This window comes from Macaca nemestrina, chromosome 4 (assembly GCF_043159975.1).
Source record: "Macaca nemestrina isolate mMacNem1 chromosome 4, mMacNem.hap1, whole genome shotgun sequence".
Classification (NCBI taxonomy): Eukaryota; Metazoa; Chordata; class Mammalia; order Primates; family Cercopithecidae; genus Macaca; species Macaca nemestrina.
The window spans coordinates 96,022,586-96,041,278 of NC_092128.1; the positions used below are offsets into that span (position 1 = coordinate 96,022,586).

The 18,693-nt window shown below is 39.0% G+C and overlaps 1 long non-coding RNA gene across 3 annotated transcripts; it reads left to right on the forward strand.

The window, feature by feature from the left end:
* Window positions 1–849: 849 nt before the first annotated feature.
* Window positions 850–11,673, forward strand: LOC139362819 (uncharacterized). 3 transcript variants are annotated; one of them, XR_011622244.1, is made up of 4 exons: window positions 850–982; window positions 2,358–2,466; window positions 3,097–3,272; window positions 4,824–11,673. It is a non-coding gene; the product is annotated as an uncharacterized lncRNA (long non-coding RNA). The 3 variants fall into 3 exon arrangements; XR_011622243.1 differs by having other exon boundaries at window positions 3,059–11,673; XR_011622242.1 differs by having other exon boundaries at window positions 3,097–11,673.
* Window positions 11,674–18,693: the final 7,020 nt, after the last annotated feature.

Below are 18,693 nucleotides of genomic sequence, written 5' to 3' on the forward strand. Positions count from 1 at the left end.
GCAACTCCTCTCCCTTTTTTCTTTCTTTCTTTTTTTTTTTCTAAGATGGAGTCTCACTCCTGTTGCCTGGGCTGGAAAGCAGTGGTGAGATCTTGGCTCACTGCAACCTCTGCCTCCCAAGTTCAAGCGATTCTTGTGCCTCAGCCTCCCAAGTAGCTGGGATTACAGGTGCATGCCACCATGCCCAGTAATTTTTGTATTTTTAGTAGAGATGGGGTTTTACCATGTTGGCCAGGCTGGTCTCGAACTCCGTGATCCAGCCGCCTCAGCTTCTCAAAGTGCTGGGATTACAGGTGTGAGCCACTGTGCCTAGCCCAGCTCCTCCCTTTACTGGAACTCCTTGTGAGATTTCATTTGAAGAATGGCTCCATAGCTATCAGAAAGTCTGGAAACCACATATCTAGTCTAAAACCTTTATTCCAGATGAGAAATAATGAGGCCTAGAGAAGTAATATCACTTTCTTTAAGGCAGAATCTAGTAGCAAACTATGGGGTGGACCTTGTTGTGCTCTCTCCTCATCACATAATTTTTCTACTCAATAATAATGTTTATCAAAGTTCAGATTTATTTGAGGCTCATAGGCTAAAATTTTAGACCGTGAAGGAACCTACTTTTCTTATGCTATTGTCCTCAAATAATTTATTATGTGTTATTGACATGCTAAACAAGACACATAGAGCAGGCTAAGATGGTGCAGGAAAATTAAAATGGTCAGAAATATAATAGTTGTGACCTTTAGTAATTTCTGTGAGCTTCAGTGTGCAGGATATTATTTTTGGTTTTGAATATTTCAATATTATCATCACCCATCTAAGCAGTCTTATCTGAACTGCACAGGGAGAAAACAGAAAGTGCATTCTCAGCCTCCCTTGCCAGGAAGGTCTTGGTTAGATTCCTCCAAAGGGGGATTTCCAAAGATTTGGGAAGGCAGAAGGAAGAGAGATGCTGTTTTCCTCATAGAAGCATGAACAGACAGCTAAGGTAGGATTTTACGGGTTGCTTGCTTTAGAGCACCTTCCTAAGAATAATCCACTCCTGTGCTGTAGGCAGTTGGGATCTTTGGCAGTGACTTCCAACTGCAATGCAGGCCTTTCTGAAAATGAACTACGTTCATGCTGCAGAAGCTGAGGCCATTGGTCGTGGCTTTCCAATGATCCTGTACTTCTGAATTTCCTGAAAGTGACCTTCCTGATCTATGCTCTCTTGACTTTCCAATAGCTGTGTCTCCTCTAATTCCCTGTATGAAGCTCTTTGCTACTCAAAACACCAAGAACAGCTTCTGTTTTCTGGATTGTAGCCTGGTAGTTCCAGAAATGTATTCCTTCAAAGGAAGTGGCATATAGGGAAGCAGGTGGGTGGCAGAATAATTGATATCTGGAGCTGGAAGAAGAAAACTGGTGTTAAGTAGTGACAAAACACTTGGAAGGAATACCTCAACATATCTCTTCAGCCTGCAGCATGGGGGAGATGGTGTGTATTGATTATTGTTGGCTGTACTTAATAACTCTTACAAAAAAAGAAGAGCTCAGGAAGATATTGGCTAGATGGCAAGCAAAAATGAAAAGAAATGAAGAAATCTCATAAATTCAGAGCTTTGCAAATTATGACAAGTTAACCATTTCTATACTCCAGACAGCAACAGATAGGGTTTACAAAAGCCTTTGAGCCACAATGGCACAGTAAAAATAACCAGTTGACTAGAAGGATTCGAGATGAACATCAGTTTAATTGTATAGGCTTCCTCTTCAAGCCTGACATGCTCAAAGGTCACCACCACTAAGCTGAAGAAACAGAAATAAGGCATATTTGAGAAGTATGTATTAGAAAGAATTTAGGTATGATTTCTACATCTGAAACTGACCAGAGACAAATAGATCAGGAGACTACTGATTTCTTCAGAGGGTTCTATTGCCAATGAAACCACTAACCTGGAAACAAACAAAAGCCTTTTGACTTGTCCAAAGCCTTGACTAACTCTGGCACCTTTATCTTCCAAAAATAGAAGACAACTTCAAATGTTGTTTAATTCCCATGAGGCCTTCCTCAAATGTGGCCACGGAGAGAAAAAAACCAAGAGGAGTCCCCAGGGGCTGAGCCAGAGGCCATGGGGGACATGGGCAGAGGAGTTCTTCCCAAAGAATAGAAACAGGGTCTGGGCAAGGGACTTTTGCCCACCCCAGTGATGGGAGCCTAGCTTCAGATGCAGTTAGGTCATGACCTAATTTTTGGTCTTTTCAAGTAGGGGTTCCCAGATGTTTTAGTGCTGGGATGCAATGTCAATATCCTGATATGTCTGCAGGAAGGAGGCATTTCCTCTATTCCCATATTCATGGATACGCATTTTTTCATTTGATAGGGAAGGACTGGACCTTGGAAAAGAATTCCTTGACTTTGATGATTACAAATGAGACACAAGAGGAGAATGTATGCACAGAGCTCCCAAGAAGGATAGAGGTTCTTCTACGGTGAGTGCTAGTTGCTGTAGGCCACCCACACTGGAGATAACTTCAGGACACTGGAGTCTAGTACTGCCCTGGAGGAACCCGTAGGAGACTGTGGATTGACAGGAAGTAAAAGGAAGGGAGTAAGATGCCAGCCATGGCTCATGAAAGAAACCTGCTGCAGATCTTGGAAATATAATACTTTTAAAGGTGTTATACTTGTCACCCAAATTCCTATAATTAATGATGACTGGTGAGAATCAATAGAATGTCCACACTAGGCATGGATTGATACTTTGTCTTTTAAAGAATATTACAGTTATGTTTTCCTTAATGATAGTACAATATTTGTTAACTGTGGAAATTTAGGAATATTAGAAAAGCATAAAGTAGAAAAAAAAATCATAGTTCCAAACTCAGGAAATGATCACAGTTAAAATTTTGCTGTAGTCCTTGTCAATCCTTTAAATTCATACATGCATATTTTGAAAATAAGGTTGATGTACATGGTCTCTAAATGTACTTTGTATTAATTAGTGTAGGCTAAGTTATTATACTGTAATGAACAGTCCTCAAATATCAGTGGTTTGTAATAAAGATTATTTCTCTTTCATAGTTCAGCTCCAGCCCTGCTTCACATTGATTTCATTATAGGCACCCAAAGTAAAGGAGCAGCATCTATTTGAAACAACCTCTTGGCAGAGAGAAAGGAGAATGTGGCAGATCGTGTACTGGCCCTAAAGCTTCTGCCTGGAGTGACACATACATGTCATTTCTGCTTACATTTCATTTTGGAAAGTAACTCATATGGCCAAGCCTAATGTCAATGGGTAAGAAAGTGTATAATCCTCCTTCAGGGAGGGGCGGCAAATATTTCTGAACAACAATATTTATACCACTTAACTAGTTTATTCCACACTCCTTTGCAAGCACTGGAATTGTTATAAAATTCATGTGATGTTGCTTTCTCTGTGTGAGGATTTTTGCACATCTCCTGCCTTTGGTTCTTCTCATCTTTGTTCTCATTGCCATAGGAAGGGAACAGTGGAAGATGGGTTGGTGACCCTATCACCAGTGGAAATGAACTTGTTATCCATAAAAAGTGATAGGATCTAAGGAAAATCCTAGAATTTCATAGAAGCCTAAATCTAGATGTATTGGCAGCAGAAACTTTAAATTACATTCTAAATTCAAGAACTAGCATACTCAACAGAAATCTTCAGCAAATGGTGATCCCTACCTGGCTTTTCCATGCTGAGAAAGGGACTGTTTTCTGGCGCCATGGTAACCCTCTCTAGCAGCTGGTTCAAGGGCCCATATGTAATCAGAGCTAGTGTTTTGGGTTCAGATGCCCACACCTACCTATCTCTGTCAGCCTCCTACCTTCTGTTCTCGAAGGCTCTGCCTAGGGGGTCAGAATGCAGCTTCGTAAATCTGAAATCACCTGCTCATTTTCTTGGTACCCAGCTGTTCACTGAACGGTTGAAGAACAGAAGGAAAATGCCTGTTCTCCAATCCCCTGTGTGCTTAGGGCCCTTGGCTTTGTGAGCCTCACCTCCTGTGCTGGGGAGGCAATGAAGCTCAGTCATTATCCATTATGTCTTCACCAGGCCCCACAGGTGTCTTCCTAGAAACAGGGGATCATTCATAAAGCTCTGTGCCCTGTCTTGATGCTGCCTCTGCCCCCGGTTTTCTAATTGACATGCTGTATGCACAGGCAGCAGGGACTATCCCTACTTTACATCCATTACATCCTCTGTGTAGCAGAGATCAAATTATTCTCAGGTGACAACGAATCATGCTTTTCCTTCTCTTGTAGGTGTGGTTTGACTTCCTCTGGTTTGGACAGTCACTGGTCACCTCTGGTTTTACACCATGTTTTTTCTTTAATGTCTGTCCTGTGTTCACTGTCCTTTCTGCCTCGTTTTCTAGTCAGTTTCAGGGGTTGTTTGTATCTATTTATGATTCAGTAGAGAGTGTGCATGTTTTGCATTTCAAAAGTCACTGAACAGGCAATGCTTCTTACAGAGATGAAGTGGACTATGGTGTCTGCTAGATCAACTGACCTGCTCAGAAGGCAATGGTTAACCCTCTTTCTCCCATTTTCTCTTCTGGACTCCCCCAGAATGAACACAACTCTAAACCATCACAGTATCCCGTAGCATTTCATTTTCAGTCCTAGTCCTCTAAAGAGGCAAATTTCAATGTTGTTTTAGATTTTTGTTTTTAACATACTAGAAGCTGAAGAAAGGCTGCCCAAGTCATTTGATAGGGAAGGATAGGAAAGGATTTCTTGATTTAAATGCAAGCCCCAGAATGCAGTCACAATCCCTGTCCACAGTACACACACCAACAAATTTGACTTTTTTCTTTTCAAACAGACATCATCTTGACTTCAATGAATGTTATGGAAGAAGACAATTCTAATAACACTGGCTGTAAATATGGGTGTTTCCTGGGTAGGAAGTAAATTTCATGCAATTGTGAGTGAAGGGAGATCTGGAATGGGGTGAATGGGGTTCAAGGATTACATGAAGTTAGTCTCAATGCATTTTATGATATTTTCACCCTGATATTTCATTGAATCCACACACACAGTGTTGCCTAATCAAAACGAGCTAGGAAGGAGAAAGCAAACGGGAAAGCAATTTCTAAGACATCCTTTCCCTTAGTCAATGCTCTATTCGGATGTCTAAAATGTGGCCTCCTGAATGCCTGGAGCTTATCTTTGGCTGCAAGACAAGCAAACACTGGGTCTGGAATCAGAAGGGAAGAAGGGAGAATAACAACAAAAAGATCCATTGCCAGGAGTGTGGAGAGATGTGGCAGAGCCAGCCTCCTGACTGGCACTGCAGGGCACTGAAGCCTGGGACAGCTGTGGAGCCCGTCACCTCTGGAGGGAGGGTTGTTTCTGCCCCTGGCTCCTGCCCTCCCTGCACATCCTCTCCCACTGAGTTCATTCTTGGCCAGTCCTCACGCAAAGGCAAGAGAGCCAGGTGCTGGGATCGAGCCAGATGAGAGGCTGGAAGTACATCTCCCTTTGTGATATTAAAGCTAAGGGGCAAACGGGTGAGATAGAAAGGCTAAAGGAACCTTGATTCCATTCTGAGGGTGAACGGTGGAAGGACTGACTTTTAAGGGAATTAGATGGCAGCTTAAAGAATGCTGGGGGTTTTCCACCTCTGCTAATGCAACACACTCCATGTATTTGTGGATGTTTGTTGTTAGCCCCTCTTCAGCTGAATGTAGGAGAAACAAATAGATTTTGTTGCCTGTGAAAGATTGACCAAACTGCCTGGGCACTCTGTTGCATAAGAACAGCACTCCAGGATTTGTGTGGCATGAAAGAAAAGGTGAAAGTTTTCAGAACACTGGAGTGAAAGAACAGGTAAAAGTGAATGAATAGGTTTGTTCTCTTTTAACCCTGTTAGTATTGAGTAGATAGGGAATAAAGCCACATATTAAGCTATTATAAAATGTTGAAAGCTAAAGAGCTTCCTAGTGTCACTGAAGAATTGATGTTTAGGGTTCTGACCAGTCTGGATAGGAAATGGCTCTCTCAAAGCTCCCAAATTTTAGTTGGTCCCGAATAGCTCTGATGCCAGCCTAAACAGTTGTAGTTGTCAACTGCCACCCCTTCCCAGTAGTTATCGACTCTTCCCAATGTGAATTAATCTGTACTCTCTGACTACTCCAGTTGTCATCTGTATATCTGAAGCAGAACACAAGTCTGAGCACCCAGCAATCCAGCTACGTCCTTAGAAGCCTGGGTGGGAGACAGTTTATTTTCCAATTTTTCTCATAGCTATTTGCAAGAAATCAGAGGCATTTTTTTTATAGGAATATCCCAGAAAGCCTGAATTATTGATGTGGAATTAACAATAGTTATGTTAAAAATCTCCAAGGACAAAGTAAAAAAAAATCATTTGAATGTTAATATATATGCAGTAAGTATATATAAGACAAAATAATAGAAATTATGGAGAGACATATTTTAGATCAAAGTAAGAGTATCTTCTAATAATAGAGCTTTTCCAGGCTCAAATGAACTGACCTGACTGATAGTGGGCTCCTTTTCATTCAAAGAATGCAAGCAAAAGCTAGAATGGTGTTTGTTCATTATCAACTAGCTTTAAGGTATAAAAACAACAATAAGCATTTTACTTCATTAACTAGGAGTTCTTAATCTGTGAGCTCCTACATGTGAATGTAAAATTATTATGTATCTGCACATTTTCTGTGGAGAGGTTTTTCTTTTTTTCCTTTGTTTTCAATCATAACCTCCTGTACATGATAAACCAATTAACTAGCTCCAATTCTCCATGTAAAGCTTCCAGTTAGGTCCTTTGGGTCCCACCCTTAAACATTACTGTTCTGCTAAAGATCAACAGATATTTGAGAATAACTTCTAACATGAAAGACAGAAATCAAAACGAAGAGGATAGAGACAATGATACAGAAGGAAGAACAAATAAAGAAAAAAAGCAGTAATAGTCAAAGAATAACTCATTAATATTCCCAGAAAATTAATAGCATATTTCACGAAACAGTGAACTAGAAGCTACAAAAAAAGGAGCATTCAGAAGACAAAAAGGAGCTTTTGGAAATTAAAATTATGATGGCAGACATGAAAAATAAGAAGGATTCAAAGATAAAATTAGCACATCTCACAGAAAATTGAAAGAGGGGACAAATAAATGCGAAATAGGGAAGAAAAAAAAATAAGAATTAGCCCAGGAAGTCCAAAATTTGAATATAAGAGAGACCAGGATAAAATAAAGAGGACATCATCATAAAAGAAATAATCCAATGAAAAATTTCCAGAACAAAAACACATGAATTTCTAGGTAGAAAAGGCCTAACACCTGTGTTCTTGAATCTATTTTTAATAGATACAAAAATACACCAAGATACATATGTATAGAATTTCAGAATACTGGACCAGCGGGAAGACTCTAAGTTTCCAAAAAGAAATGCAAAACCAAAGCAAGACACATACAAAAGACTGGAAGTCAGAGTAAATTAAACTGTTGAACAGTAACACTGAAATTGGGTACATGATGGATGAATGAGTTTATTTATTATAAAGGGAAAATTATTTTCAACCCAGAATTTTATATCCAGCCAAACTATCAATTAGATAGTGATGGAGGTGATGCAGTAATGGTGGTGGGGCAGGAGAATAAAGACTTTTCTATATATTCAAGATGTTCTGCAAACAATGGCAATTATCTAGAGAGCATACATACCAGGGCTGCTGGCTGCTGGAGCAATATTCACTAGGGAAATTCATGGTAGCACCATCAGCAACAGAACAGTGAATTCTCCCATTGTCTATCATACTCCAAGAGAGAGCACAGTCTGACAGAGTTAGATGTCAGACTCAGGAAGATGTACTCAGACACTTGGGCTTTGGAACTTTTATATTGCGTAATGAGGGAAGAATTAATAAGTCATCTGTGTAATCAGAGGGCAGAATATAGTGGCAATAGTACTTGGCAGAAAACTATCTCCAGCCCTTTTCTGCCAAGACACTATTTTTGGTTGGAGATGGCATCAGTCTCTTCTCCGGGGTGATCAAAGAGCTAGGATTCAAGCCTTAAGGTTGCAGCTATACGAAGTGGCAAATAGTGTCAGACCTTATATTATCAGCATTCATGGTTAGTAATGCTCCTCCCCTGTAATGGTTGGAAGAGTGGGGTCCAAAAGGTGATGATCAGAAGTATCAGGCATCTGCTATTTAAACTGAGGCTTAAAGAGAGTCAACTCTTTTTCTGGGAGGCCAGTTTATAGGACATAAGTCTTGGACAAGTTCTCTTTTTTCTCTCAGGAGAGCTCAAGGAGTTTATGTTATATGTTAATATGTACCTTTTCTGAGGAAGCAACTGGATTATTTCACCCACCTTACTGAGGGAGTAAACCACGAAAGAGGAAGATACAGAATCCAAGACAAAGGAGATACACAAAGGAGAGGCAAAGATAAATTATTAGGATGACAGTGAAGGGAGATGTCCACGAGGACAGCTAGCAACAGGAGCAACCTAAGCAGGTACATTGGTGCAGTAGGAGAGAAGGCTCCAGGTGAAAGTTTCTCAAGAAGATAAAGTGGACCCACCGCTCACTTTTAAAACAGCTTTAAGGAGGTATAATTGGCATAGAATAAGCAACATATTTCAAATACATAATTTGCTAGGCTTTGACATATTTTTACATCCATGAAATCCTTATCCCAATCAAGATAATGATCATATTCATTGTCATCAAAAATTTATTTGATAATCCCTACCTCTTTTCTCTCCCTGTCTTCCTGATTGTTAGGCAACTACTGATCTGCTCTCTGCCATTTTAAATTAGTTTGCATTTTCTAGAATGTTACACAAATGAAATCTTAACCTACATATTCTTTTTTGTCTGGGTCCTTTCACTCAGCATGAATGTTTTGAGATTCACTAACGTTGCTACACTTTTGTGGTATAGATCAATAGTTTATTCCTTTTATTGCTGACTGATATTCCATGATATGAATATACCATAATTGTTGTTAATGAACATTTGGGTTGTTTCCAGCTTTTCCTGTTAAAAATAAAGCACTATGAACATTCATGTGCAAGTCTTTATGTGGATATATGCTTTCTTTTTTCTATGGTAAATATCTAAGAGTGGAATGGCTGGATAATATGGTACTATTTTCCAAAGTGGTTGTACCATACCATTTTACATTCCCATCATCACTGTATGAGAGCTTACCTTCTTCTACATCCTTTCCAGCACTTCATATTATTAGCCTTTTAATTTTAGGCATTCTAACAACTTGTCCAAAATCAATTTCCCACATAAGTGTAGAGTTATTTTGGACTCTCTGTCCAGTTTCACCAATTTATTTGTCTATCTTGATGTAAACTCCAGAGTGTTTTGATTTTTGTTGCTATATAATGAGTCTTGAATTTAGATGTGTAAGAATAGTTCAAATTGTGCTGAAACAATTGAATAACCATATTTTTGTTAAACCAACTTTGCAAAACCCTTGGAATAAAACCCACTTGGATGTAATACATTAACCTGTTTAATATATTGTTAGATTCATTTTCCTAAAGTATTATTAAGAATTTTGACATCTATGTTCATGAGAGATTTCAGTCAATACATTTCTTTTATTGCCTTTGTCTAGTTTTGGTTTCAGGAGCACACTCCTCTCATAAATGATTTGGGAATTATTTCTTTTACTTTAATTTTCTGGAAAAGCTTATGTGGAATTGGTATGATTTTTTAAAAATGTTTGGTAGGAGTCATCAGTGAAACCATCTAGATCTGGGGTTTAATTTGTAGAAAGGTAATTTACTGTCAATTCAATTTCTTTAACACATATAGGGTTATGAAGTGATCTAATTTTTCTTGAGTGTGCTTTGGCAGTTTTTGTCTGTCAAGAAATTTGTCTATTTCATCTAGGTTTTCTAAGGATCTTGTGTTTTTTATTATCATTTTAGTATTTAAAGAATCTGCAGTGCTATCACCTCTTTCAAACCTTAAATTAATCATTGTGCCTTCTTTTTTTTTTTTTCTCCTGATCAGTCTGGCTAACAATAATTTTATTGAGCTCCTCAAAAAACTCCATTTTGGTTTCTGTTCTCTATTTCATTGATTTCTGCTATGATCTTAATTTTTTTCTTGTTTTCTGCTTATATTGTGTTTTTTGAAAATTTTTAATAGTTTATTTATTTATTTATTTTTGAGACAAAGTCTCACTTTGCCACTCAGGCTGGAGTGCAGTGGGCCTGTCACAACTTGCTACAGCCTCAGCCTCTTGATCTCAAGTGATCCTTCCAACTCAGCCCCCCAAGGACCTGGGACTACAGGCATGAGCCCTGTAGAGATGTCTCACTATGTTGCCCAATCTGGTCCTGAATTCCTGGCCTTAAATGATCTTCATGCCTAAGCCTCCTAAAGTGTTGGGATTATAGGTATCAGCTACCATGCTTGGCCGAGTCATCTTAATCTATTTTCAAGCATTGAGATGATTCAAAGGTAGGCTTCCATCCATGAGAGGAACTTTCTTTAGTATGGTCTTTTTGGTTTCCAGTTCAAAACATGGTGAGCGCTAACCCTTTCATTTTGTGAATCCTACTCTCTGGGTTTTCTCCTTTAAGTCCTCAGAAACTGTTAAAAGCATGGGTCACCTTCTCAGTCATTCATCCACGTCTTTCCAGAATCAACAAATACCCCCACTGGACAAGAGGCTCTAATTGCTGACTTATCACTTTTGCTTTTAATCTTTTCCCTGGTTTTAAAAAGAACTACTGAGTTAGCTAACAGAATAAAAGGTATTCTACATTTTATTTGACTCTTTCAATTCTGTTAATAAAGTTAAATATTTTTTCATACAGAAAGATAACAGGTTAGTGCAGGAGTAATATAAGTCCAGTCTCTCTGGGTTTCTCTATCAATGAGACATGAAAAGGTCTTGACTTTGAGAAAGTCTTCCAGGCCTTGCAAGTCCTGTTCATGAGAATAGTGGTAGCTCCTGGCACAGGGAGGGAGCCAGGGATTTAGACTTTGCTTATTTGACTGATCATAAGGGCAGAAGGTGAACAGAGCCATCTTTGCAAACATTCCTAAGCTGTTTTCAAATGTGCTTCTGCACTTATTTCCAAAAGATGTCTAAGTAAGCTTTGATTCTCTTAAGCGTATATGAGGAAATGGACAACATACCACCTTTCTAAGCTGAAATTTTAGTAGAGAAAGTCAAAGCATATTTTCAAGCCCAAAGAACACTGGACTAATTAAAATACCCTAAAAGCTATATGATCAACTCTGACAATGAACTGATGTATTGGGGGGTCTAAAAGGGCATGAGGGGGTTCGGAGGGGATGGTGAGGGTTCTCAGTTAAGCTGTGCATACTAGATTTCTGAACAGCTGTGTCTTCTCATAACTGTGACATTTTCATTTTCTTATCTTTCCCATCAGTTTTTCTACAGTGCAGGAGGCTGAAGACAGATTTTTCTCCTCATGAAGGAAAAGTTCCCAGTGTTTGGGGTATGGGGCGGCTTTGGTTAGGCTTCTTTTTTATTTTTAAGCACATGGATTCCTGGTACAGGATCCTAACCAGTTGAACTGCTAGAAATTGTTATATTCTATGTACAAGTTCACAGGGGTGAAAAGGAAAACAAGACCATAGATTTGGAGTTGTTTGTTTTACTGTAATTTGAAAAATAAACACGTTTCCCTGTTTGGAGTCATGAGTCACATTTTTTCTCTTCCAACTCTGAAATTACTGACACAGAACAAAGAGGGAAAATCCAAAGTTGAATACAAATTCAGCCATGCATCAGGAGATTCTTTCCTTGGTCCCCAAAGTTCTCAGAGCCTGTCCAGACTCTCCCTTGGCAAACCCACTCCTTGATAGGAGCCAAGTATCCTTTGCAATTACCTTTCCAAGGAAATTTGGGGATAATGACATCAGCAGAAGAGTCAGATTAGATAATGCAAAGCAGCTGCCTCTCTACCTTTCAGATCAACTCCTCTCTAGGGAAAAGGTTTGCAACCTTTCTGTATGCACAAAAATAATCTGGAGTAATTAAAAAAATATATACAGATTCCTGGACTTACTTGCAGAAAGTCTGATTCAGTGGGTCTGAATTGAATCCCAGTTGTTTTCATTTTTAACATGCAGGTGGTTGAACTAAGAACTTTATCTTGGATAAAACTTGCTCTACGGACTGAGTTCCCAGGATCCAGAAAATCCATTTATGATGGGACCACATGAGCGTGCTACCTTCTCATTACCCCTAGGAGCACAGAACCTGCTGTCTGTGAACAAGCTGGCATTTTTTTAAAGGTTAATGTGGAACTCTCCTCATTTGGAAATAAGATTTTAAAGAAGAAAATCATCTCACGTGGTTGTTGAAGACTATTTTGAAGTCCTAGGAGAAACCTGCAACAATATTACACCGTTAGTACAGAGATAATTTATTGGCATCAAAGTAATCAAGCCTGAATTACAGTTTCTTTCTTTTTTTTTTTTTTTGCTTTCAATGCATGTATCTGAGTATTATTTGGTTGGTTTCAAAAGGGGTTTCAATTCACCAAGACCAAATTTCCTTATGAAGCTGTTACCACCATCACCACTGTTACTATTCCCCAAACCACATTCTTCATTGGATCTTGGTACTTCAGTTAAAGCACTTATGTTTATATCATAATCACTTTGTATGTGCATTTGTCTCTCTAACCAGATTATCAACCCCTTAGAGGTGGGAAAATATCTTTTTTAATCTTTGTATGAAGTTTACGAAGTGTCTGATGGATGATGACCTAGAAGGCGATCTATAACTATTGACTCAGTTAAATTATATACTTTTTTCCCCAATCATGCAACTGTATTAAATATAGTGAATATAATTAGTATTTTTCATAAGTTTTTATGACATTAAAGATTAACCTCTTTTTCTAGCTATGAGTCATAAACTGGGAAAAATGGAAAGAAAAAAATTAAAGAAAAATGGAAAGAAAAAATATTACCAAAAATATAGTTTCAAAACAAAAGCAAATTTTGGAATAATTATTTCCAGAAATTTAACTGGATTACATCTACCGTTTCATTCCAGAAAAAAGTGCTAATAATGAATGGCTTCCTAATTTTTATTATTCTCCTAGCATCTACTGCAGGTGTGACTCAGCATTCTCCACCTCTCCCAACTCCTTCCCTGGAGCAGCATCTACTTTCTCTATTTTTACTGATACTATAATAATATATAATAATATTATATATTAATAAAACTATATAACCAATGTGAAATTGAGAAGTGAGGAAACTGGATAATGTATGCTTCCAACATTTTTTTAAGCTCCAAATTTAGGGAAACTGCACCTACACCTGTGCAACCTGGAAGTGCAGGCAAAATAATGCCCCACAGGACAAACCTCTACCCAATGGAGAATGAAGAACAAATTCTCCCCCTGTTTTTCCCTTGAATGGATGGTTGTGAAATACCATTCATATGGCTCTTCTGATGGTCCTGGAGGATCAAGTCACCAGCTGTTTTCATTGGTGGCCAATGCAATAATGTATCCTTATATTGGCCCGCCCTTCCTTCCTTCCCTCCCTCCCTCCCTCCCTCCCTTCTTCCTTCCTTCCTTCCTTCCTTCCTTCCTTCCTTCCTTCCTTCCTTCCTTCCTTCCTTCCTTCCTTCCTTCCTTCCTTCTTTCCTCCCAAAAGTCACCTACTCTAATGCTTTTGCTTTCCAGGTGAACAAATGCAGGCTCCAAGAGGCCAAGTGACTTCATACCAACATCACCCAGCAGATTAAGGGAACTGGGCCCAGAATCCAAGGCTCCTGACTACCCAGTCCTGTGCCCATTCTAGTGGCCACTACACTCACCCACTGGTTGTAGCCATACCTGGCTTAGGCTGGCAACCCTTTTGAAGCAAGGGTGACTCTTTCTTTCTTTTGCCCAAGACCATTCTTCATATAATAAGACATTTAACAGATTGTCGATTTGATTTATAGGTATGGTGAACTAAGACTAGAATGTATCTGAAAGACTGAGGCAGGAGAGGTAGTCAAGGAAGTAATCACGTCCTTGGGATGCAGCAACCGTGATGACCACCAACACAATAAGCCCCCGGCATTGACACTGTAGTCAGGCTCATTCAAGTAAAGCTATTTTCAGCAGGGAAGTTCCTCTGTAGAGAGCATGCACATTTTAATTTTACCTGTCCTCAAACTGACGCTTTGTTCATTATAATACTAAAAAATATACCCCTGGGTGGAGATTTAAGATGCCAATGAGACATGCAATCTATGAGTAAGCATGTACAGCTACTGCACATGTGCATTCAGAGGACCACCCACAACATGCTTACTCCATGCACACCGTTAGGAATAATCAGGTAAGACTCCCCAAAAAAGACTTCCAAAAACACTCCCTAATGCCAGTCCATGCTTTCTCATCTTTACGAGCAACCTGCCCTGAATCCTCTCTCAGGGTACACTGTCTATTCTGCACCTAGTTTTTAGAATATTCTTTCTCTTTTGCAGTAAATTGCTCTATGCCACAGCTCCTTTGCTGTGTGTCTCTTGTTTAAGTTCTTTTAAACTAATAAGACAAGAACTGAGGTCTCACAACAGCCATCAACAAGATTGCTGAAATTCTGGAAGAGTGATTTTCCCCATGGGTAATACATTATTCTTTTTATTATTTCAAAATACAGAGTGTGAAGTCAGTTATTCTACCATGCTGACTTCCATCATTTCCAGTTAGTATTTCTAAAGATGCATGAAATTAAGAGAGAAAAATGGGAGTACAAACTACCACGAAGCATATATAGGAATGATACTGATGGTTTGGTGAATAAAATAACCCAGATTTGGGGTAAGAGTATTCCCCACTTTTAGAGGAATTGAAAAGTTAAAGCCTTTGTCAGTAAACGTTAAAGTTTTTGCTAATTTAGTTGAAGTAAATCACCAAATAAATTCTTTAGAAGGCAGCTTCTGTTGACTTGTAGTCTGAAGTTTGCATTAGGGCCATCATGATGACTTGTAAGGGTTTCTCCAGCATCTGTGGCATTCTATCTGTCACGGAAGGGCTGTGTTTGGTTTGGCCTTCAGTGAGGAGTAAATATAAGGAGAGTCTGGTGTTGCTGTGCTATAGACTGAATATTTGTATCCTCACACTTGTATGTTGATCCTCTTAACCATCAGTGTGATGGTATTAGGTATAGGTCTTTGGGAGGTGATTAGGTTATGGGGGTGGAACCATCATGAATGGGATTAGTGCCCTTACAAAAGAGACATCAAAGAAATTCCTTCCCCTTCTACCATGTGAATACTGGTATCTGTGAATCAGAAACCAGACACTGAATCTGCCGGTGCTTCAATCTAAGGCTTTCCAGCCTCCAGAACTATGAGAAATAAATTTGTTGTTTATAAGCCACCTCATCTAGGTTTTTTTGTTAGAGCAACCCAAATGGACAAAGAAAGCTACATAACATTCCAGTTCAAACTCCAGCTCTTTCACTGACTATTGCATGACTTAGGACAAAAGTTTTGAAACTTTTTCAAATTCCAGTTTCTTTATCTAGAAATGACTTTTTTGAGGATTGAATGAAATAATGATTGTAAAGTACTTAGCATTGTAAAGCAGCTGGCATACAGGCAGTACGACATTATAATGGACTCTTACAATCTTCTACAACAAATGAGACCTTTCTGTGTATTCAATTAAAATATGACAATGGGGAAAAATGACTGGAACTATGGTAACGTTGTTATACAAGAGGTGGTTTATTATTATTCAAAAGTAGACTATATATGTATCTATATACATATGTATGTATATATGTTAAAGATGAATAAAAAATAAAATATTACAATGGCTCATTCAGGAGGGGGCTGAATAGCACTTCATTTCAACAAGCTAAAATGATAGAAGAGATGCATCAAAAATCAGTACCAAGTTATATAGATTCATTTTTTCCAAAGGTTCATAAAATTGAAAAAAGGTTTTGCCAGTTAAGAGGAAATATTTCAAATGATCATGGACATGCTTTTGTATTTTAGCAAGAACTTAATATCTAGTCTTTTAAACATTTTTTTAAAAACTCATAATCTCTACAATTATGAAAATTAGCCAGGCTATTGATTTATTTAGCTTGATTCATTGGTTTGGATTAGTTGGTTGGTGAGAGTTTATTGAAAGGAACTTAATCTCTTGGTGGGAACAACACTACTGTTAAAACATAAACTAGTAGACGTACCCTCTTGTCCACTTAGCGAAGTTGGAGAAATCTGGATAGAAGTTTATCGTAATATTTGAGGGCTGAGAAGAGGCAGCAACACTTATTTGAAGAAAGCCAGAGAATCTAATTACAGAAGAACGAAGAGGTAAGGAAAAAGAAAAGGGAATGCACAATGGTGATAAGTGGGGTGTGTGGGGGGAGTGTGGTCATGAAACCTGATCATTTATCACATGAAATACTGGGTTGAGCTGAGGTTGAGTAATGTTGGACACTGCAAAGGCCCTATCCTTACTCCCTGAACCTTGGGGTAATCTTTAGACATTACCATTAATTATTTAGACTCAGAAGACTGCAAAAACATCTTGATTCATTGGCAAAGTGACAAGCATATGGTGTGTTTTGCAAACCCCTAGCTTTCTGTTGAGGAGAGGCTAACATTAATTTCCTACAAATCCTGCAGGGACTTTCCAAGCCAGCCATCGTTAACACAGTTCAACTTCGAAGTTACAGGGCTTGGAGTAGTTTTGAAAAATAAGTTAGATACAAATGAGTGGCTTTATTCTGACTGGTGACGAGGAAGCCTCTGTGTCACCCTAGCTTTCCTGTAAAGAGCAACAGAGCATCAGACAGCTTTGCAGCTTGATTGATAGTGAAGGTGGCAATCTATTTAGTGGGTCCTACAGGATGGTGCTCGGAATCTGGTGTTTCCCACAGAGCTTGGCACTCTATCAGCCCTGGCTCAGGCAAGAGTCTTGATTCTGATTCACTGAGCATGTGGTGTGATCATGATCAGGCTGCCCTCTGGATGAGGGAGATGAACAGCCCACCCTCTCCCAATACACAGCTGTTGGAGGGTAACCCCCTATGGAAACATGAGAGGTCGGAGAGAATGAATGGGAGAGGTATGGTTGTATGAAATGAAAGACATACAAAGAGCCCCTCACTGTCTTCAGCTCAGATACATATTATTGTTTGGACTGCTTCCGACAGGCCCTCAAATTTAATCTCCAAAATTCCCTATGTTCTAGGGATGGATTAATTCTACTTTCCACACTGCGATAGACTTTTAGTGACTCCCTGGGCAAATAATTCACTTCGTGCCCTCTGTCATTGTCAGCTCCTGGACCTACTCAAACCCTCATCAGAAAGGAAACGTAATGTTTGAATTTTACTTATTGGACAAGTTGAATTGAAAGGTATTTGGACAAAAATTTTCATGGCAATAAGGGCTAGCGATTAAGGTACAAAGAAATGAAACTTAAGAACTGAGGGGAAAAAAAGCTGTTGATAATACCAGCAGACAGTAAATAATATCAGCTACTCAGTTGACTCAGTCTGAAATTGAGTGGGAAAGTAAAGGCAGCCATCCCCATTTGGCAGTTCCATCTGCTCTGACCAGTTGAGCATTAAGGAAGAGAATGTGAGCAGGTATAAACAAGGTTTAGATAAAAAGTATTTCCGGCTTAAGAGGCTGAGTGTTCACTCTGGGCCAAAATGATCAATTCTGGATTGTTCATAGGCAATTCGACCTCCTCTGCCAAGGAATCAAACTCTCTATTTTGAGAGGGGTCATCTGGTCTGTTTCAATGTGCTTCAGGCAAATCCACCTATAAATTAGGCAGAGATAGAAGCATTGACCGTATTTTTTTAAAAGGCTTCCTTGTCTGGAAACCTTTTTCCTATGTACAATCAAAACCTTTTTGGCTAAAAGTAAACCATTTTCCTTCCATTATTTCCCTAGTGAAAATAAAATAAAAAATTTCATGAATTTTTTTCATAAGAAAGCCTTTTATGTATTGTGGCCATGTAATCACTCTCCCATCTTCCCCAAGTTATGCAGTCCTAGTTTTGTTAGTATTTCTCTGTACATGCTTTCTCCAAGTACATTAGCACCTGTTGTGTGCTCTCATGAGTGGACTCTCCCTGTATTTCATTCCCCTTCCTATTGAGGGTCTCACTCCTGCACCAGAACATCCTAGAAAAGTGCAAAATTAGTAACAGGATGTTCATCTAATTTGTGACTGATTTCTCAGCTTTGTCCGCTTGTGCTTTATCCTAACAAGCTAACATGGGATCATTGCTACAGTCTTTTTGGTGCGTCTCAGGTTCAAGTCAACATTCTTCTCATTTCTGGATGCCACCTTTCAGCTATCAGACTCTCTTCTTCACAGAGAAGGTACACTGTAGAGCAGAGATGGTGGACTCAGCAAGAAGCATGCAGAGAGCCACACCTGGTCCCTTAAAGGCCATTTCCTCTTCAATGTCTTGTGCATATTGTTTGGTTGTCTTGGCATTTCACCCAATAGCCTCTTCTTCTCCATGGAAATCTTCTATCCTTCTTTGGGACCCAGCCCAAATGTCATCTCATTAAACCTCTATGATGGGTGATGTACTTCTGTCTATTCCTGCAGACACCTTTATTATCTAGTCCCCAGATAGAGGTCTAAGGCATCAAGGTAGGGACTTTAATTTTGTAAATATTCCCAACATCTAAAGAGTACTTGGCACATAGTA